The sequence below is a fragment of the Pristis pectinata genome, chromosome 19 (genome assembly GCF_009764475.1).
Source record: "Pristis pectinata isolate sPriPec2 chromosome 19, sPriPec2.1.pri, whole genome shotgun sequence".
Taxonomy (NCBI): Eukaryota; Metazoa; Chordata; class Chondrichthyes; order Rhinopristiformes; family Pristidae; genus Pristis; species Pristis pectinata.
Window position 1 is genome coordinate 10,911,963 of NC_067423.1, and position 22,370 is coordinate 10,934,332.

General features: G+C 42.5%; 1 long non-coding RNA gene across 2 annotated transcripts in view; it reads right to left on the reverse strand.

Moving 5' to 3' along the window:
- The window catches only part of LOC127580514 (uncharacterized), an 82,674-nt gene that overhangs the window by 4,752 nt on the left and 55,552 nt on the right, over positions 1-22,370 (reverse strand). For both annotated transcript variants that reach the window (XR_007957832.1, XR_007957831.1), the window contains one exon: positions 12,733-12,806. This is a non-coding gene — a long non-coding RNA (uncharacterized LOC127580514). The remainder of the gene's footprint in view (positions 1-12,732; positions 12,807-22,370) is intronic.

Consider the following 22,370-nt stretch of genomic DNA (forward strand, 5'->3'; position numbering starts at 1 on the left):
CAAGGGGATAACGTCCCCAATGTTTGTAACCGTACCTCACATAATGGAAGATGGTTGTTGGAGGCTAAGACTCTCAGCCCCAAGGCATTACCGCAGGAGTTCCTCAGGGCTGTGTCCTTGGCCCAACCATCTTTAGCTGCTTCATTACGATTTTCATTCCAACACAAGAACACAAGTGAGGATGTTTCATTCCATTCGCAAATCCTCAGCAAATGAAGCTGTCCATGACTGCATGTAGAGACAACAGACAACATTCAGGCAGAGGCTGATAAGTGGCAAGCAACAGTTCCACCTTAAAAGGTCCAAGCAATGACAATCTCCATCAAGAGTCTAATCATATATCCTTAATATTCAATTGCTTTACCACCAACAGTCCCCCATGCTCAACATACTGGCGGGGGGGGGGTAGTCACCACTGACCAGAAACTCAAATGATTCTAACATAAATACAGTGGCTACAATAGCAGGTCAGAGCATGGGCATCCTTCTGCCGACATCTGAAAGCTTTTCCACCATCTACATAAAGGGCACTAGTTAGAAGTGTGATGGAACACTTGCCATTTGCTTGCAGCTCCACCAATTCTAAGCTTGACATTACCCAGACAAAAAGCAGCTTACTTGCCTGACACCTCATCCACCCCAAATATTCATTACCCTTCCTGTCCCTCACCACTACTGCAGAGGCTACCATGAGTACACTCTATAAAGTGCAGGACAGTTACTCATCTAGACTATTCCAACACCACCTCCCAAATTCTCACCTCCACCATCGAGGGCGGCAGCAGGTACTCTGGACCACCACCACGTACAGCTTCCCTTCCAAGTAGGGACACAATCCTGACTTAGAAATGCATCACCACCTCACCAAAACCAAGTGTGCACCATCACCAGAACTGCTGCAATGGTTTTAGGATGTGGGTTATCACCAATCACCTTGGGGACAATTAGGGACATGCAACAAATTTGAGCCTCGCCAGCAATGCCCAGATCCCAAAAGTGAATTGAGTGTTTAAAAAAAAAATAAGCCTACTGCTGGAGTTCTGGTCAATCATACTACAGGAGAGATATAAATGCACTGGAGAGGCTGCAAAGAGCAATGAGGATATTGACAGGCCTGGAGAAAGTCAAGTCAAAAGGTAGGGCCCTGGGTGTTGTAGAACAGAGGGACCCAAGAGTACATGGTTCCCTGAAAGAGGCATCACAGGTAGATAGTGTGGCGAAGGCAGCTTTTGGCACTCTGACCTTCATCAGTCAAAACACTCAGTATAGAAGCGGGGAGGTTATGTTGCAGATGTACAAGACATTGGCGAGGCTGCATTTGGAGTATTATGTTCAGTTTCCGTCATCCTGCTGTAGGAAAGATGCCAGTCAGCAGAGAGTGCAGAAGAGATTTATGAGGAGGTTACCAGGACTTGAGGAACTGAGTTAGAGAGAGAGGTTGAGCAGGCTAGGACTTCAGTCATTGAAGTGTAGGAACTGAGGGGTGAATGCGGGTGTATAAAATCATGAGGGGCATAGTTAGGGTTGGGGAATCAAGAACAAGAGAGCATTGGTTTAAGGCAAGAGGAGAGGTTTAATAGGAACCTAAGGGGCAACTTTTTCAGCCAGAGGGTGATCCATCTATGGAATCAGCTGCCATGGGAAGTGGTTGAGGCAGGTACAATGACAACATTCTAAAGACATTTGAACAGGTACATGGATAGCGAAGGTTGAGAGGGATATGGGCATCTTGGTCAGTCTGGATTGGTTGGGCTGAAGGGTGTTTCTGTGCAGTATGACTATGAGAAACCTTATCCTTGTAAGAAATTGAGGGGTGTGCTTCTTGGAGGATTTAACAGGTGTATGGAATTATGAGGAGCCTCGACAGGGAGAACATAAGGGAGCTATTTTTCTGAGCGGAGAGTCAATAATTAGATTTGGTCATCTGAAAAATGATTGGATGGCATTGAGAAAAATATTTCACTCAGTGTCTGGTCCAAAGGGGTAGAAGTAAAAACCCTGAGCACTTGAAGAGCCACAGCCTCAAGGACTGTGGGGCAAGAGCTGGAAAGTAGGATTAACCTAATGCCCACTTCTAGCCAGCTTGGACATAGTGGGTTGTGACTGAACTTCTCCAATTCAACAGCGTTCCCACAATGCTGATGTGACGGGAGCTCCAGGATTGAGACCCGGTGATAAATGAACCACAATGCAATTCTGAATGAGGTCGATGAGCAACTTGGAAGAGAACCCGCAAGTGGTGGTATTCCAATACAGCTGCTGCCCTTTCCCCAGACGGTAGAGTTCACAGGTTTGGGACGAGCTGTTGGAGTAGCCTGGGCGAGCAACCTTTGTGATATGACTCATTTAACAAACATCGCAGTCACCTGATATGGGGCCTAGTGGCCCACATCAGAAATTCAGGTAAGTCTCAGACTTACCCGATGACTCGGGGAGACTGTTTGGCACTTTAAATATCTGTTTCACACCTACATTAAATAACCCTGAAATTATTGAGTCATTCATGAATTTAAGGAACAGACATAAAAGGTGGGTAAAACCCTGCTTTAAGGAGGTAGTTCTTGACATCTCAGTGTAGATGATGCAAATAATTTCTGGACAGACCTTGGGGGAAAGAAGGACTCAAGTCCTTTCAAGCACCTATGAAGGAATGTGACAGAAGTAGTGAATGCAATTGGACAAGATATTTTCTATGGTCCAACACAACATCCTCCATGATCTCCAGTTAAATTTCTAGGAAGTGTTAAAACATGCAGTAACTTCTGAGGCTGAATTGTACTGTTAACATTGAACCTCCCAAGATCTGATAAAATGGTACCAGGGAGCTAAGAGCAGATTATAGAGCATGTCACTTGAGAGAAATGGAACTTATGAAGCAAGCTTCAGTTTAAGTCACAGAGGTGTTGGTAACAAATGCTTATAAATAACAGCCAATAAACCAGCCAATGACTACGAATCAAGCTAATACAATGGCATGGATTTAAACTAGAGTCATACAGCATTGAAATGAACCCTTCAACCCAAAGTCCATTTACACAGATGCCATTTTATTCTCGTCACATTTCCAGCCATTGACCCTATAATCTACCGTGGATTATAGGGTCCAGTGACTTGGGTTGAATCCTGACCTCCATTTACATTGGCCAATTAACCGATCACAGGGAGAACCTGGCAAACTCCACTGAGATGGAACCGGAGGTCAGGAGTCAACCCGAGTCACTGGACCAGCTGCACCGCTCTGTTGCCCGAAGGAACAAATGTGGTTCAGGGTTCAATACTCTGCTCAAATTTAAAGATGGATTAAGTTCAAGTGTCACCTTGGTTAAAGACATATATGCAATTTATAAATAATGTAACGTAATCTCCTTGTTCCAAAAGGCCTCAGCAATACAAGTCAGACAGGAGTTGATGTCCTCAGCCAAAAGCTCCCATTCCCTCAAAAATGTTCACTGGCTGGAAAGGAATTCAGTAAAACTGTCCGATGTATGCTCAAACAGCTATGATCTATTCCCTTGGTCAGCATATGCGGCGTCAAACCGTGAGTGGAGTCAATGAAAATTTGACTTGGATCACTACTGGCTCAGGAAAGTAATTGCAGCAACCAATCCTTTGGTTCAAAGACAGACCATTTCAATTACAGCATCACCCAAATTTTTAATGATCCCACTGCAATCTTGCCCCTCCTCATTGCCAACACCCTCTATTCCTGCAAAAAATCTGCAGTTCCTAATTGAGTTACTCCATTGCTTCCTTCACTCCACCTTCAACTACGGGGCCACAAACTATAGAATTCCTCCCCCTCCCTTTGGATGGATTTAAAAGGGATTTCTGTGGCCTTGCCTTTTTCTGCAATTTTATCAAGTGTTGTTCAATAAAGCTCCTGCATTAGGAGTACCAGCAACTTCCATGTATTATACTCTGTCTATGCTCAACTGGGATCCCACAAATGTACAGATCCCACTAATCATGAATTGGTATTTTGCTGGGACATGCAACGATAAGCATTGGTGTGAGGGCCCAGAGAGAGTGGAATTCAAGAGCTTCTGTGCATTCATTGGGATAAACCACATTTATCAATGTGCTGTGTCCTTGGCGCACAATTGCACTAGCTATTTTTAATGCAATTACTGCATTGTTTATGACAATCTGCAGCTGAATCCCATGAATCTTTGCCATCAGTGTTTACATGCCGCGTCAAATTAACAGATGGTGGTGTGTAGCACTAAGCAATTGCTCAGAAGTCAGTGAGAACTCTGCCTATTACAGACTTCTCATGCCTATTACATTCAGATTATCAGGTTGTCTGTGTCTCTCATGACGCTTGTCCCTCAAACCAGAGGATTCAGAAACTGAGGAGGAGGAAATGCTCTTGGAGTAACCTTTCCCCCAATTCCATCCATGTGTTGATGATTAACTAGATTCAGTCCCACCAAAACCATGAACCACAGTACGGCTGATCCTGAATTCCTAACAATCGAGTCAATAAGCACACAGGCATACCACTGAGGCAGTGGCTCCTTTCAAACCTGCCTGCGTTCCTCAAGGCTACTGTGAACAATGTGGCTTTGCAGATGACCCATTTACTGTCATCTAACTCGCTATGATATTGTGTTTAAAAAATGTTGCCAAACACCAGCACCACCTGCTACTCTCAGTAAACGATAGGCAGAAGTCTGGCAGTTCCTTAGGAATCTCTCTCATGTCTGTGGCAATTTTGTGCCATTCATTCTTTCACTGAGGTTTTTAAAAATCCTTGTCTTCATCTCAAAAGACCAAGCTCATTTGGAAAATATTAGCATTTTAATATACAAATTATATAATAATTCTTTAAAAGTGTGCACATAATTGGGGGTGGGGGGGTGGGGGGGGGGAAATCGAGATTTACTTAAACTGGTTGTCAATAGGTCTTACATCCATTTCAGAGGTTGTATGCAATTCATCTTCCATGAACAGATATGGTAATGGAGGTTAGTGTAGATGATGTTAAGGACATGGTGAGACAAAATGTCGTACAGCACAGGAAAAGGCCTTACGACTCTTGGTGTATTGCGTGGAAATTGTCTCAAACGTCCTCAAAATAATCACGGGACTAAGGACAGCACTAGAACCGGTATAGTCCGAGACCCTATGAAACAAAGCATCCCGCAGGGCACTAGTAAAATCAATCTTTACACAATGCTGCAAAAGCATGACCATCATAACAAAGATTAGGAGAAGGGGATAAGAGAGTTACGCTGATAGATCTAAATGAGGAGAGGTGAGAGAAGGCTTGGGTGGAGAACAAACTGATTGGGCCAAATAGACTTTGTGGCATATGTTCTCTGGAGTCCCACAATACCCATTAAAACAGAGCATTCATCAACAGGCTGGGTTTCCTTCCTTAAACACTTGCCTTGAAATTCATCCCTAATCAATCTCCAAGCATTTCCATAAATGGGAACAAATTTCAGAAACAAACATAAAGCTACTACCATGTAGTCCATTCATTGCTGTATTTCTATTTACAATTATACTCCAACATTGAAACTGTTCATGGAATCTGAAGCCATATTTTCTGGATCATGAGGCCAGTCCCACTGACTACCACTTCAGTAATGACGACCACAACACACCCACACAAATAATTCAGTAACCATTTCACTGCTAATTAACTCAAGTCAAATAAGTGTACAGGCAATTCAGCACCTTGGAAGGTTAGGCATTCCGTTGAAGTGCATGTAGCAGCACATGCTCAAGAAATTCTTGGCCATTTCCACAATCTGTCATTATAATTGGTGATATAGAACTATGAGATAAATAAGCTTTCACTGCTCTAAGTTATTAAACAGAATAAAATTACAAAATGTTGCAATACAAAAGGTTCTGGGAGCCCTCGTACATAAAACACAGGAGATCCAACAAGTAATTAGGAATGATAGGGAATGTTGGCCTTTATTGCAAGAGGTGTGGTGTATCAACATAGGGAAGTTTGATGCCTTTTTAACCAGCCACCAGTGGACCATATCTGAACTACTGAATATAGTTTTGATCACCACATTTAAGGATGTGCTTGCATTATAAACAGTGGAGAGGTAATTCATTAGGTTGATTCCTGGAATGAAAGGGATGACATATGAAACAAAGTTGAGCAGGTTAGACCTATAACTCACTAGAGTTTAGAAGAACAAGAGGTAGTCTTGTTGAAACAGAAGATTTTGAGGATTGACAGGGAGCATGATGAAAGCACGTTTTCCCTGACTTGATCAAGAACCAGGGTGCATAGTTCCGAAATAAGGGATTGCCCGTTTTAATACAGAGAATGAAGAACTTCAAGTTTGTGAATCTTTGGAATTCCCAGAGAGCAGTGGAAGAGGATTCAATGAATATATTCAAGGTGGAGATCAACAAAGATTTGAACTATAAAAGGGAGTCAAGTGGTATGGGAAGAGTGGTTAAGTGGAATTGAGGTCAAGACTGGACCTTACTCCATGCAGAGCAGCCATGAGGGGCCAACTCACCTATTCTTGTTGCTTATATTCTAAACCGATAAATGCTGCTGAAGCTGTAAACAAGTTATGTTTTCCAAGGAGTTATATACTTCATGCAAAATAGCACAAACTCCCACGAGATGCTTTTGCCCAAAACCACAGTGTTTTACCTACAAGTCCATTAGCCTCATTATTTGAGATGTTTGGCATATTGTTCCTGCAACTGGAGGTGCAAGGTGAGCCGCAGATTTTACACTTAAGTGTTTACAAGCACGATAGTTCCGAGCCAGTGCACAGATGCAAACAAACCTGTAATCACACAGCACTGATAATTCATGGCACTGGTAGAGGAAAAGCAGATCTGGGTCTGAGGGACAGGTGACTGGAGTAAGTAACCACAGGATCATCCAGCACAGTTGAGTGAACGTTCATCATCAAGAGGAACAAAATGAAAACCGATTTGGAACATCCAGGGTAGCAATTAAAGATAACGTTTATGGAATAATTAATGGTTCCTGTCGCAAACCCATTTGCCACCACTCTGTGGAGCTATGCTCCCAGGGCTGTGGGAATACAAATACTTGTATTTGTATACAATTTGTCAATGACATCATTGCTAAAATATAACAGCCTCTGCATCAGATGTTCTGCTGGGGATCAAGAGACAACAGAAAGGCCAATTATGACAGAAATGAAGTGTTCTTGGAAAATGAGTCTGATATCTCCTGGCCAAGTGCCCCAATCCTTCCTAATTCCCCACTCTCTTCCCATACCACTTGACTCCCTTTTATAGTTCAAATCTTTGTTAATCTCCACCTTGAATATATTCAGTGAATCATCTTTCATTGCTCTCTGGGAATTCCAAAGATTCACAAACTTGAAGTTCTTCATTCAACCTGGAACATAAACACTTCCTCACTCCACAAAGCTGCAGAGGATTTCTAACATTCATGGATTTAATTTCCAAGACCTCCTTTGTCTGATTAACGTTGCAGTGAAGTTCCCTGGGAGGTTCTTGCTACATTAGAGGTGCTACATTAATGGAGGCCGTTGCTGTAATTATTTTTTTTATATTAAACAGAGAGGAAAGCTGTAGGCACAGCGTGAGAGCACAAGGTGAGTCGCAGCTTCTGCACCAAGTATTCGGCAAACTTCCCATCTCCAAGCCTCTGCTCTTTTCTGCTGCTCAGGAGGTTACAGAAATACATTGGCACTCCGAGTGATCTGTATGTAGCAGTGCACGATCACTACATTAACACCACCAACTTAAATCTCTCAGAGGTGAATACGGTCAGGGGAGGGGTGGTTTGGTGCAAGAAAGGGGTGGCAGGGAAAGAGGTAAAAGTCACCCACTTCACAAGGCAATGTGCAGAGGTAGCTCCACTTATTTCAGTGGCTGCTTCCAGTCTGCAACAACACCTGCCTAGCAACGCTCTGCTCATCAGGCAAACTGTTCTGCTCCCATGCAGTGATTACATCTTCTCTTCAGCCAAATTACCCGACAGAAGTGAGAGAATATTTCCCTGCATGATATCACACCTATGCTTCACACCTCTCCCAGGGCTTGCTGTTACTGAGCATACTCAAGGACTTGTACCAAACAAAAAAAAACAGGTACTTCATAAATTAGGTAGTTGGAAAACTGGTTCAAACTTTACCAAGGCCAGCTAAGGAATGCGTATCAAAAAAAAAATCAGAAGTGAAGAGTTTGCATGTTAAAGAAAAAGCTACTTGTCATCAAAACAATTGGTTCAGCTCCAGTTCACAATTCCTCCAGCTCCTGTGCACGTTGCTCCAGATTTCCAGCATCTGCAGTCTCACATCTCCATCGGTTTAGTAACGTTCATTGTGGAAGAAATCCTGCCACTCTAACCAGTTCTGCTTGCACGTGATAGTCTCACACTGACTCCCTCAACGCCTTCAGTGAAATGGATGCACGAACAACTCAACTCCAAAGCAAGCTTCTCTGCACAATGAGGGAGGAGCAGGGAGGTTGGCTTTTCCAGCATATCCTGATAAAGAACAGTAATGACTTCACAGAAGAGAGAAATGAAGCTAAACATCACTGCCTTCGCTGTAAAATAACTACCACTGTAATATAGGCTTTCCCATGAAAAACATAATGGGATATTACTGCTCAGCCCCAGAGTTAGGAGAAGATGGGAGAAAATGAAAGAAAGGGTGAGCATTTACATATTTTATGATAAAAAAGCATTTATCAGCTTCACTAATGAGATACAGCAAGATACAGAGGTCAAAGCACTAATACAGTTACCACTATACCAACTTTCACTGGTTGATTAAGTTCTGCTCTCAGTCTGAGTCAAACCCTCAGAGCAGTTGTGTGGGATTAATCATGCAGTTTATAAATTGATCCTTTTCATTTAATTTTCTATTCCAGCAACTGAAGCTATTACAACGGGGAAATGATTCACTTCACAAAATCCATGATAAATTGTAACTCAATGCCACAAAGTCATGTGCTAAGCAAAGACCAATATCAGACCCTTGAATCATCAGCCCCAAAGATGACTCGAGGTCAAGGATTTCTTTTAGTCTATTCTAGTGGCAGACTTATTTCCTGTTAGAGGCTTTTCAAACTTTTCCTCAAATTGAATCATAACAAGAAGAACTTTGACCCACTTCATTCCCCTCTTCTTTAATACAGTACCTGTTCTCTCCATCACAAAGTCACACCTGTCAAACAGCATATTCAATGAAATGGCTCAAGATTTTACTCGCCTTAAAAGAAAATAATTTTGGAATTGTCAATGTCCTTTGACCACTGTTTATAAGAGACCCATTAATCAGGGTTGGATTTGGACAATTCACTGATGCTTGATAACCCATTGTCCTAATACACTGCAAATCATATGGCAACAATCAGCGGTCAATGATCCACTTAGGTTTTCTCAAGAGCACCTCAGTGTAGATCTAAATGGTTAGGATTCAACAGAACATTAATGCATTAACTCAACCAAAGAGAATCACACAAGCTAACTGCTGCAAGTTTCACAGGCTGCTGGACTTTTAAAAATGTGTTAAAGGGGAGTGTTGGAAACAGTGCAAAATAATCATCTCACTGGAATTTTGTTTGTTGTTTCTGTTGAAACATCAATTTCCACATCTGTGGGATAAAATTATGGGGGCACTTCTCCACCTGCTTGACCACATTACTTATGTCGTCACCATTTACAGAAAACCAGACATGACTTCAGAATGCCCTGGGAGCTGTCTGGGTCTGGGAAGTGGCCCATACGGTGAGATTTGCCAGGGTCTCCCCAGCTTCATGCCAGCTTACAGAGACATTCAAAGTCAAGGCCTCACATGCTATCACCACAGGAACTTAGATCTCAACTTGGGTCTTCTTCACTGATGGGACACCCAATAGGCTTGATAACATGAAAATACGAATCAGCAGTGGAAGGTCACTCAGCCCTCAAGGTGTGGCAGAGTGGCCCAGCTGTTAGAGTTGCTGTGTCACAGTTCCAGCAACCTGGGTTTGATCCTGACCTCGGATGTTGTGTGTGTGTGTGTGGAGTTGGCACATTCTCCCTGTGAGCACATGGATCTCCTCCAGGTTCTCTGGTTTCTTCCCACATCCTAAAGACAAGCGAGTTAATAGAGTAATCAGTCACTGTAAACTGCCGCCCAGTGTGTAAGCGAGTGGTAGAATATGGGGGGGGGGGGGGGAGTGAATGGGAACATAGGGCAAGTAAAATAAGGTTGGTGCAGGCAGATGCTGGTGGCCAGCATGGATTCAATGGGCCAAATGGCCTGCTTTTGTACTGTATGACCTGTATAATTCTATGACTCAAGCCTGCTCTGCTGTTCTAAAAGTTTTCAGTTCATTCGATTGTAACCTCAATCTTGCATTCTTATCTACCCTTAGGAATCTCGCACCCCATTGCTCATCAAGAACCTAATTCTGCCTTAAAAATATTCAAACACGTCAGATTCAGATAGCCGCATGAATGAGAGAAAAATGGAGGGCTATGTGGGAGGGAAGGTTTAGATTGATCTTAGAGCAGGATAAAATGTCGGCACAACATAGTGGGCTGAAGGGCCTGTACTGTGCTGTAATGTTCTATGTTCTCACTGCTTCAACCTCCATGAGGAAACAAGATCCAAAGACTCAAAGCTCGAGAGAGAAAAACAAAATCCCCTCATCTCTGCCTTAAATGAGTGACTTTTTTTTTTAAAAAGTGATTCCTTATTCTAGATGGTACCACAAGGGAAAACATCATCTCCACATCCACTGTGTCAAGAAACCTCAAGTTACAAGCAGTATGCTCAAACGTCTCCACAGGAAGTGTGTTGTTCCATTTTACCCAGCCATACCTGGTTGGCCACACAAACAGCACAAGGCTCAATTTCTGAAGCCTCGGCAGCTGAACGACGACAAAGCAAGAAACAAACTGCGGGAGGAACTCAGCAGGTCAGGTAGCATCCATTGTCTCTCATTGTCTTGGTGAAGCAGCCAGCATAATCAAAGACCCCACCCACCCGGGACATTCTCTCTTCTCTCCTCTTCCATCATGTAGAAGCTACAGGAGCCCGAGGGCACGTACCACCAGACTTAAGGACAGCTTCTACCCCACTGTGATAAGACTATTGAACAATTGTCTTATCCCTTATACAATGAGATGGACTATGACCTCACGATCTACCTTGTTGTGACCTTGCACCTTATTGCACTGCACTTTCTCTGCAGCTGTGACACTTTACTCTGTACTGTTATTGTTTTTACCTGTACTACATCAATGCACTTTGTACTAACTCAACTTAACTGCACTGTGTAATGAATTGACCTGTACAATCGGTTTGTAAGACAAGCTTTTCACTATACCTCAGTACAAGTGACAATAATAAACCAAAACCAATATTCACAGTGTTGCTATTTAGAGATGCACTGGACTATTGTTAGTGGTGCTGCTGAATGGACTAGTAATTTCAGGGTGTGGACCAAGACAAATGAAATGGTGACTTTACAAACTGGACAAAATTATGGCAATGTCATGCACTAAATAGAATAGAGAAGTATTTCTTTTAAAAAAAATTACCCTCACCCCTTCAGTTACCCATTGAAGGGAGTCACTAGTTGAGCAAAGTCTCGTTATTTTGGCAAGGAGGCTAGTTTAGGATTCAGTTTCTTCAAAATTGTGTCTTCCATCTGTCTTTTGAAAGGTACTTAATCAAGCCTCAAATCCTTGTGGTGTAGAGACACACGCCTCAGCTTCCGTCAGCCAAGACCTTGTGGCATCTTGATCCAGTTACCACAAATCCCTGTTGGAGGGCTGCAGGATGTTGATTTGAATGGCTCTTCTCCAAAGCAGTGCATACTCTAACACTGAGCTGATGCAGGAAACATCAACCAGACCAGTGGGTGTTGGAGAAGACGTTAATGAAATCAGACTGAGTTTTGCAACTAGTCCCAAATCTTTCAATCCCTCCAGCACTAGTGTTAGCCTGATCAGCATTCCTTTCCTTTCCAGACCATTAAATAACCAAACCCTTTAGGAGGACTCCAAAACCTCTCATACTACCCGAGTTCAAAGGCAGAAGTGATCTGTTTTACTCCTGTTCACCTCCTGCAGAAGCAAGCAGGAAAATGGGACTAATTAACTATCCCTTATTTCAAAATAAAACATTCTACTACAAAATAAGTGATAGAAACACCCCAAGTTAACTTTTCATTGCAAAGCATGCCAGCAAATTCCATATACAAATTAAATCCCTTAACCTGGAATTTGCAATGGATTGAATGGAGGTAGCTTTCCTTATTTCCCGAGGATCAATACAGCTTTGTGGTTAGGAGAACAACTATACATGGAGGACCACCAGGGACAGGACCACAATAGGGATCATCCCACATACCATTTTGAAACCAAGGACTTACTAAAGCATAGCTTATACTGGAGTTCAAACAATGCCTTTGCTTCTCCCACATACACTCTACTGAGATTCAAACAGCAGTGTACTTCAGCCTACCAGGTCTGCAGTCTGATAGGAATTCTCTCAGACCTGGCATTTGGAAGCCAAATGCAACCTACTTCAGGGTCACTGTGATTAAAAACCGCAATTCATCCTCCCTGTGCTAACTTGGATTAATTTTCAACCAGCGTTCAATCCACAAAGTCTGCAGGCAACTGCCGATTAAAAGTCAAGACAGGGGCATATTAATGGATGGCCATTTTCTACCATTACATGTGGGTCTCCAGCATGTTACAATTAATCTTTAGGACAGAAAATCAGAGCCACTCACCTGCCATGCATCACATTCCAGCCCAGTCATTTATCACATCTTCCCTTCCATTTCAGCACCGTGAATGGGACGGCCTAGAGTGAGAAAAGGATTCAGAGAATTCACTGACAAGTCCCCCAACATGTTTACGTTACAACTTCTGCAGATTGTTGGCAGCTCCAGATGAACAGCAAGCTGTGGAAACCTACAAACTTGCATTAACATTACTTCTGTTAAAACCTTTGCAGACTAGAGAATTATCCCAGACAGCATAAACTACAGTATGCTCAGCTTATGACATGCCCATTGATTGAACTAACATGGCATAATGCCCAAAATAATTAGGGGACGCCGATAGACTTCAGCAAACAAAACTGTTCAAATATGCAATAGTGAAATATTTTCCAAATTTGGCATAAAAATGTGCCAGAAATAAACGATGTACTGTCGTACAGAATTATGCAAATGGTAAATGCACTTCTGCCAAACATGTCAACACTTGGGCACCCAAGAAATCTTGACTCTAAACTTCTTAAGTGCAGCAACCATGACCCTGAAGCAAACAGAAACCAAGTTCTGTTAACTTGTAATAGAATAAAAATACACATGAATTATATAACCACTAGGTTCCCTGAAGGTTTCCAATGGCCAGCATTCAGAGTGCAAGGAAACATGTGACAGTGAGATTTATGTACAGCCATAAAGTGCAAGGGAAGGTTGGGTGGCAAATTTTATTTGAAGTACTCGAAGTCTACTCACTCAAACTAGCCCACACTAATGAAATGAGGCTCTGTGTAGCCCAATCTCTGATTGGGGATCAATGGATGGGCTCCCAAGCCAATGCAAGGACACAGGTGTGCAACATCCAATGGCAAGGGTGCTTCACCTCAGTTACTTTTGATCAAATAGCTCAGGAGATAGAGAGACAGCACTGAGGAGTCTCAATCACTTTCCAGTTGAACTTTGTCCAATTTCTTTGTCCTTAAGCTTTCGTTCAGCTTTGTCCATGCCTATCTAATGGCAATAAACTGGATTCTTGCAGCCTAGAGCATGCACAATTCTTTCACCAACAGACACCATCTACATTGTGTGATAGTATACTTGTTCCAGCAGTGAACTTCAGGTTCTGGAACTAAAATTCTCATTTCTAATGTTAAACAAGCACAATTGAACTCCCAGATTGAACGTTCTTTAAACAGTTTTGCTGTCCATCACAAAGTTTGCAGGATACACTAAACATTGTGTGTGCAATTATGTATTGAATTATGTGTGCAAATATGCTCATGATCTGATGATTATTGTTAAGAAACAAACAAACTTTGGAATGATGACGACGACATGCACATTGATAAGTAATATTCAATGGCTGACAAAGAAGCTACTGGTCACATTTGGTGCTCTCAATCTTACTTCTCAGTCAACTGAGTAGAAATTGCTCAGCACAGGTACAGGGAGAGCCAAGGTGGTTCTTACCAATGGCAAGACTTGTTGGAAGTTTCCTTTCTCACACCAGCTAAGCTACAAATACAACAACCTGCATGATTTTAACTCACACCATGTTAAAACCAAGATCAAACTACTTATGCCAACACATTCTTCACCGGAAGGCGGACAAAAAGTTGCTTGAGAGCTGAAGGAATCCAAATTGGTGAAGGTGCACCCAGCACAGCAGCAGCAGAGCCCGCTACCAGCCTCTTAGGGTAACTGTCATTCATAAAGGAGGTCCCATTGCCCAAGGTTTGCTGGAGAAACCAGCCCGATTTTAGTTTTACAGGAGGCATTGCTTGGTTTGGTTACATGTTCCACCCACTGTACTTCACCTGGAACAGATCGGAACCACTGGAAAGTGACACTAGGGAGCAAAATGCAGCTCATTTCACAGCTCTCAGGAAATGCAACAGAAGAACTCCAGCCTTGCTTATGAGACTTCTACAACAGGTGCACATCAAATTATACTATTTCATTGCCACAAGGCTTTTTGCGTTCACCTGAGAGTGGTGACGGGGCATTGCTTTAATGTCTCAAAGCCATATACTGGAATTGAGTCATAGGTCCAGAATGGATTAACTGAATCTAATATTCCAATGTTTGAAAATAGCTCTTATAGCTTTACAAATTTGCTCTCTTCACTGGAGAGATTAACCACCACAAGTTGACTGCCTGATACACTCTGAAGCTTTGGAGTACGAGGGTAATATAGTGCTGCATTTGTCTGACGCAATCTGGAAGCCTGATTCATCCCTCCGTCACTATAATGGCAACCAATTTGGAGCTAAAGACGCACATCCTGTACTGAAAAGATTGTGCATCTCAGTTCTAGGAAACATGCGTTACAACACCGATTAGTGTTATTTTTACAATAAGTGATGTCAAACTGAATACACAAATTAATCATAATCCACAAAGCAACATTCTCTTTTAGAACAACTGGAGCTTTGAGATGTGCAGGGGATTTCCCATTTGTGTGTTTTCCAATCTATAAGAAGACCTTTTCTGCATGTTCTTGGAATGAGATGAAATTGAAAGTTTAAGACCTGGGGGAAGAATAAACAGCTGCCACTCGCTCAACCTAGCCTCTGAAAACCAGACTCCACTCCTGACCCATAAACAATGAAAAATCAACATCAAGTAGAAAAGTCCCTCAGAGGAAGGAAAATGTAGTGGGAGTATTTTCTGATCAAAGTACTCCTCCAGCTCTAGAGTATCATATCGACTTCATTCTGAGAAATTGATGATCTGCTGCTAATTAGTTTCTGCTTGGCCATTTCAGAGGATGATCGCTCGTATCTCAGAGGAAATACCATTCACTATAAATCCCAAAATAACCCCAAGTTAGCAAGTACATGGCTAGCTCATCAGTGAAGGAAAATTGTATACATTTATATGGCACCTCCCGCCATCTTTCACTCGTCCCAAAGCATTTGGCAGCCAATGAATTACTTCCAACGGTAGGTGACTTGGTGTTATGCAGTAAATGCAGCAGGCAATTTCAGCAAGGTTCCATGAAGAGCAAAGCAAGATAATTTTTTTTTAAAATATGGACGCTGGTTGAACGATGAACAGTAATCAGGGGATTGGAGACCTCAAAACAACAATCTTCCACATCTTCCTGAGAATCCAACCAGGACCCAGAGATTTGCAATATTTTTAAAGAACGATGACACGTGAATCCTAGCTTGACGATAGCTTAAGCTACGACTGTTTCATTTGGAACAGGTGGTTATGATCATGTATCCAATTCTGAGGGGGCTGGAGGGAGAAAATAGCAAGGATTGATTTCCCAGTGGTCAAAGACCTGGGGGGCAGAGATTTGAAGTAACTGGCACAAGAAATAGAGGGAGCTGAGGAATTATCTTCTAAGATAGTGGGGATCTGGAACTCATTGCTTCTAAGAGTGTGGAGGCAGAAACCCTCGTCACATTTAGCAAGTAATTGGATGGGTGCATGAAGAGCTGTGACCCGCAGGACTATGAATCAACTGGTTTAAAATTGGCATTATGCTAGGTCATTCTTTTAACTAGCGTGGACAGAATGAGCCAAATGGCCTCCTGTGTCAAGGTTTCTTTCTCTGATAATCCAGCACTCCCTCAGCGCCAAGGATTCATCTGGATTCCTGTGCTCAAGTTGCCAGAAGAGCACTTGGATCCATATGTTCCAATTCAGGAGGCACAAAGGAAAACTGGAGGGAAGACTGCTGGAGAGGAATGGTTACAACTTCCCCACAACACCCAGGTGAGCAAAACCAGATTGAGGTTAAAAATAAAACTCTTCTGGGATGCAAGCAGCTCAGCCCACAACAGGCTGCAGAACAGGAAGGAAGAGACAATCCAATGGAGCAAATATTCAAACACTCACAAAATATTTCCTTAATACCCAATTTTAATCAAGGCTGCCTCAACAGCACAGAGATTTGCAAGGACCATTTCCTTGTGTGTTTGAGAACTAATGAGGGGCCCAGAACAAGACTCACCCAGTTAAGTACTTGCTTGCAATTAGCAGTGCGTCAGCAGCAAGGATCAGTTCCTATGTCAAAGCAAATATTCTAAAAGGTTTATACTGACAACCTTCACCTGAAGCTGCTGGCACACAGTTTGTGACCCAGATTAGATTCCAACCTCCAACGCCATCTGTGTGAAGTTTGCTTGTTGTCCCTATAATGGCATGGGTTTCCCATCAGACGCTCACCATTCCTCCCACATCCTAAGGTGCCGGCTAGTAGGTTAATTGGCCACTATCAGTTACCTCAAACGCTGGTGGGAGAATTAGGCGAATTGATGGGCATGCAAGGTAGAATGGATAACTGAAAGATAAGTGGAAAAATGTGGTTGGTCTGAGAGCCAGCATAGACTTGAATGGGCTGAATACCTCCTGAGTCGTAAGAAAATACAAAACACGAGGTATTACCAGGCAAACATACGTTTAGATGCACAGCCTCAATAAAGGGACATCCCTTTAAAACTGACACGAGGAATTTCTTCAGCCAGAGGTTGGTGGATTATCGCCACAGAGGGCTGTGTACTTAAGGCAGAAGTTGATAGGTTCTTGATCGGTAAGGGGGTTAAGGGTTACAGGGAGAAGGCAGGAGAATGGGGTTGGGGGGACAAAGAAAAATCAGCCATGACCAAATAGTGGGGCAGACTCGATGGGCCAAATGGTCTACTTCTGCTCCTCTATCTTGTGGTCTTATGGTCTCATTTCAAGCAATGATGTATATCAAATTAGGAGTACAATTTAACAGTGATCCCAGCACAATGCAGGTAGCTGTCTTTGAATTCCTGTTCAGTGAGCATAATATTCCAAGTTCCAGGTCTCAGTCTGTGATGTCAATTGAAGAATATAGGTGGAAAGTCAACTGCATCCCAAAGATACAAAAGGCCAAACAAATTTTATATTTTCAAAAAGAGTACAGCTCCGTTTCCCTGGTCAGATAATATGATGTGGAAGGAAATATAGACGTATTAATAAAATGTAACTCTAACAATACCAATTATAGTTACCATTACATCAGTTACCTCACTTGTTCCTTCTCATTCTATATGCAGACTGCCAAGTGCACACTTCTCATTAGATTACGATTGGACTATTCAAGACTGAGAACAACGTTTGCAAATGAGAGAGAGAGATGATACGGAATAGTTATATTTAATGAAGAACTGACCGTGCATTTAATCTGTCACATGCCACCATAATGTACCTGTTGGAGTGGAACTCTATTCAGAAAGGACAAGAGGTTCCAACTTGCAGGAACACCCAGCCCATGTTGTTAAATAGACATATTCATTTCACCATCTCATTGAGCATGTTAATCCCACACACCACGGTAACCGAATGGAGTAGGGCTTCTGTAGAAGTTTGAGATAATTCCATTCAAATATTGACAATACAACCTAAAAAAGGCATCTATTTGTTAGATAACAAGTGAACAAATCCCATTTGAAGATGGGAACATGAAGCAATCTTAGCTCAAGTAGTCATTGTTGACAATGATTTGCAATGAACGGAGTGTAGAAATGATAAGCCAGAGTACTGTTACACTTCACGTACACCAAACAACCACCAGACCTTTGATCTGTTGGCAAACAGTTGTGTACCAATAGCCACATTTCAAACTGACGTCTTTTTAACTCAACGCAACTTTTTAATCAGTTCAGCTAACCAGATCTCATTTACACCAAGACTGCCAAAAATTGGTGATAAATGTTGGGAAATTGAGAAAGACTTGCCAAGATAGGCCAAGGGAGACTGTTGAATTTGCAGCATTCTATACCCTTTGAGATGGGACTGTGCTTCGGAGCCATGGAGTGAAATTATTAAAGACAAGAATCAGAAAGTCCCTTCCTCATCAGAAAAGCTGTCCATTAGCAGAGGACTCAAAAAAAAATAGCCTCAGTAGCATTCAAACTCACTACAAAACTGCGCCCATGATATCCTGACCCCAGCGTGCATGCAAGAGTGATCTTGGACTGCAATTGGGGCCCTTGTGCCGGGAGTATCAGATGTGCATCAGACCAAGGGATTCCGCATACTCCACGGCTGCCAGAATCATAAAAATCAATCAAAATTTCCATGACATTTGCTTAGCAAATACTTTGCATTTCACCTTGATCAAACAAGCTAAATTAAGGCAGCTCAAGACAAAGGAGCCCTTGTACCCAGCTATAAATAACTAAACATACTGACATTAGTGCTGGCATCACTTTTCTATTAAGTCAATAGTTAGTCTTGCTCACATTCACACTGCCAGGGCAGATCAGCAAGTCCTATAGACACCACCTCCTGCATTGTTTCTTGCTGCGTCAAGATTAGATTACTTTGCTGAGTCACCTTCACTTTCAGCACAAAGCAACTTGCAACTGGACGACACCCCCTTCAAAAAAGGTCTGAAAGCAGAGGGTCTGTGTACAACTCCAAATGACAAGCCTACTTCCTGTTTGGCACCTGACTACAAAGTTCAAAGGGGAAAAAAAACAATCGTATTTGCAGAAACCTGCAGTCATCAATAAAGGCAGCTCAATCCAACTGGACACTGTCGAAGTACGAAGTGTTCCTATGGCACCCGCCCTCTATTCAAAGTCAGCCGAATGGATCATTATTTTTTTTGTACCTTTGCATGCAGTTCACAATTTACAGTGTTTAAAATGGATTAATGCACTACGTGTCATTTTTGGGCAGTCCAAAATAGACTCTGGATTAACAATGTGCATTCCTGTCCCTTTGTTAAACACATTACAGCATTTCAAGCTAATTCACAGCACCACAAACTGACACAGAGATACACGAGGGGGCTATCAGGACCAGTGGTGGTTTAAGCAAGAATCCAAAAATAAACGCAGATGCTGGGAATCTGAAATAAAAATGCTGGAAACACTCTGGTCAGGCAGCACCTGCAGAAGGAGCAAAAATTAAAGGTTTCAAGTCTGTGACCCACCTGCCTCAATCTGCCTCTAACCCCCCGAGGCAGATTTGGTCTCACTTCAGATTTCCCTTTGTACTATCCATCCCACCCATACACCACCTCCGCAACTTAAAATTTGCTTCCCAGTTCTGACGAAGGACCTTGGACCCGATACGTCAACTTTCCTTTCCACAGATCTGCCTGACCTGCTGAGAGTTTGTGTTTTTTTTACTTTGATAGCTCAAGATGTCAGTTTCACAAAAAGTCTTGTTGGAGGAGAGGGTAGAGAACGACAAAAGACTTGTATCCGTAGATCCTGAAGAGCAAACCACCTGCTAGTCTAGTTAAAATAGAAACAAAACCTCCCACACCACATTAGGTTTCCAACAAGGCCCACTTATGCAGAAATTAAGTGGGCAAGAAAAATGGTTGTTTCTCTAAAATAAAAAAATCAATCCCAGCAACAACCTCAAATTAGGAACTGCAGCATCAGCATGTGAAACCTAATGTGCATGCTGAAAATTGTGTTACCTACTTTAGCAGAAGCATTAACCTTTTAAAATGGTTTAGATGGTAACTCAGCGCTATGGAGTTTGAATGACAAAACTGCGCAGGTTCACATATTTTTGACAACGGCATGCAAGGTCGCACTCAACTCCAAGTAAAGCTTCAAGACAAAGTGCAGTGTTGACTCTGACAAACTTTTAAGAAGTTTCACTAGCCTGGGGAGGGCAGCACAGGGTAAAAATGCTCCTGTAATCAACACAATGTTAATTTATGGACTGACCACATCAGTGCAGTTCCCTTTTAATGAGATCTTGCTCTATGAGTAAACTGAAACTACAAATGTTCCATCTCTTGTCTTTTTTGATCACTGCTGCTTTTCCTGGAGCTTGCGGTCTCAAGAATCATGTTTCATTGAGTCAGTTGGCAAACTCCATCTGTTCCTGCCTGTAATGAGGGCGCCACTTCTAACTGCCCACACAGGCGTCAAACAAGGGGAAGCAGAGTCTGTGACTTCCCCAGTGTGGCTACGCTAACTACCAGTTACCAACACATCTGGTGACTTCCCTTCCTCTCGTATGGTGGGGGCCACAAACTATCCACCCCCCATCTCACCCCCCCCCCCCCCCAACTACCTGACTGACTGCATTCTCACAAGTTTCACTGTGGGACGTTACCACATGTGCAAGAGACTTTGCAAAACACCTACCATTAGCCACACAAGTGGCAAATGTTCACATGACCAGGCAGGGGCTGGACAAGCAGCAACATCCTATATAATCCTGTATGTCGTGTGAATTTTATGTCAGTTACTGGATCTGCCAAGGACCAATATTTACCATCCATATTCCCAATGATCTACAGAACTTAGTGACCACTTCACAGGGCAGTTACAAGTCAACTGCATTGCAGTGGGTTTGACCAGGGGAAAGGAAGGCAGATTTCTTTCTGAGTGGTCTCATTTCCATGGGTATCATCATTGTAACCAGCCATTTCTATTCCAAGTCATATTTAATTACTTAAATTTAAATTCCCCCACCAAGTTAAACCCATGCCTCCAGCTCACCAGTTCAATCACACTACATGGTGTGTGTGTGTGTGTGTATATAAAAACAAAAACAGAAAAATAAGAGGGTTCTTCAGCCTGCACGTCACCCCGTCAGAAAAATTAAACTGGATTCATTCAGTGACACAGCAGTTAGAGCTAGTGCCTAGGGTTCCACCTGATTATATGGAGTTTGCATGTTTTCCGTGATCCTGAGGGTTTCCCTTGGGTGTTCCAGCTTCCTCCCGTATCCCAAATGTGTTCATCAAATGGATAGTCTAGATTGTCTGCAGCGTAGGCATGCGGCAAAAAGACTGTTGAGTGGGTAGGGGATGCAAGAGAACAGATTGTAGGGAAATAAGTGGGGGAATGGAACAGATAAGGATTACTGAGAACCAGCAGAGACTCCACAGGCCAAATGACCTTCTCCTTCATGAGAATAATCTGAAAGTATGAAACATGGAAACTTAGTTGAAAATATTATGGACACTTAGCATCACAAGTTGCCTAATCCACTCAAAATTGTGAATGGACTCAAGTCCAAAGACATTCCTCATACAACATTGCACCAATTCTGGCTTTAACAAAGGTGAAAGCAAACTAGTATAATGCATAAGAGTTGCTGATGCAACCAGCGCAATTGATTAAAAACTGGCAACGTTAACTACGTTAACCAATCGATAGAGATTTACTTTCGCCCTTGGGTTTGAATGATTAAAAATTCCCAGCTCTCAGAGACTGTTCCACAAATGGGCTCACACAGAACTTGGTCCACAGCAAAAGAACATTGGAAACATACTTCCTTTATAATCACCTGTTAACACATAGGGTCAACTGAAGATGATACAGGCAGATAACGCAACCGACAATACATCAGCATCAATGCAAGTGTTTCGTGACAAACTTGCAGCACATTAATGTTATGCGGCACACGGTGAAAATATAACAGCCCTCTTCATTTATGTTGAGTTTCACTCTGATTGTCTAGCATGTCAAATGTGCTCAAGAAGTGACTTTGCTATTCCTTAATTCTTATTACCAAGTAATTCAATCATTCCCAAAAATCAGCATTTTCGCACTTAGACCTCGGTTCCCAGAACTAGTGCAGTGAAATAGCAATCAACGGCTAACGTACGACAACCCTTGGACAGCAGCAACATGAGCAATACTCCTATCATTCTTTACAACACTGGCACCAACAGTACACACAAAATA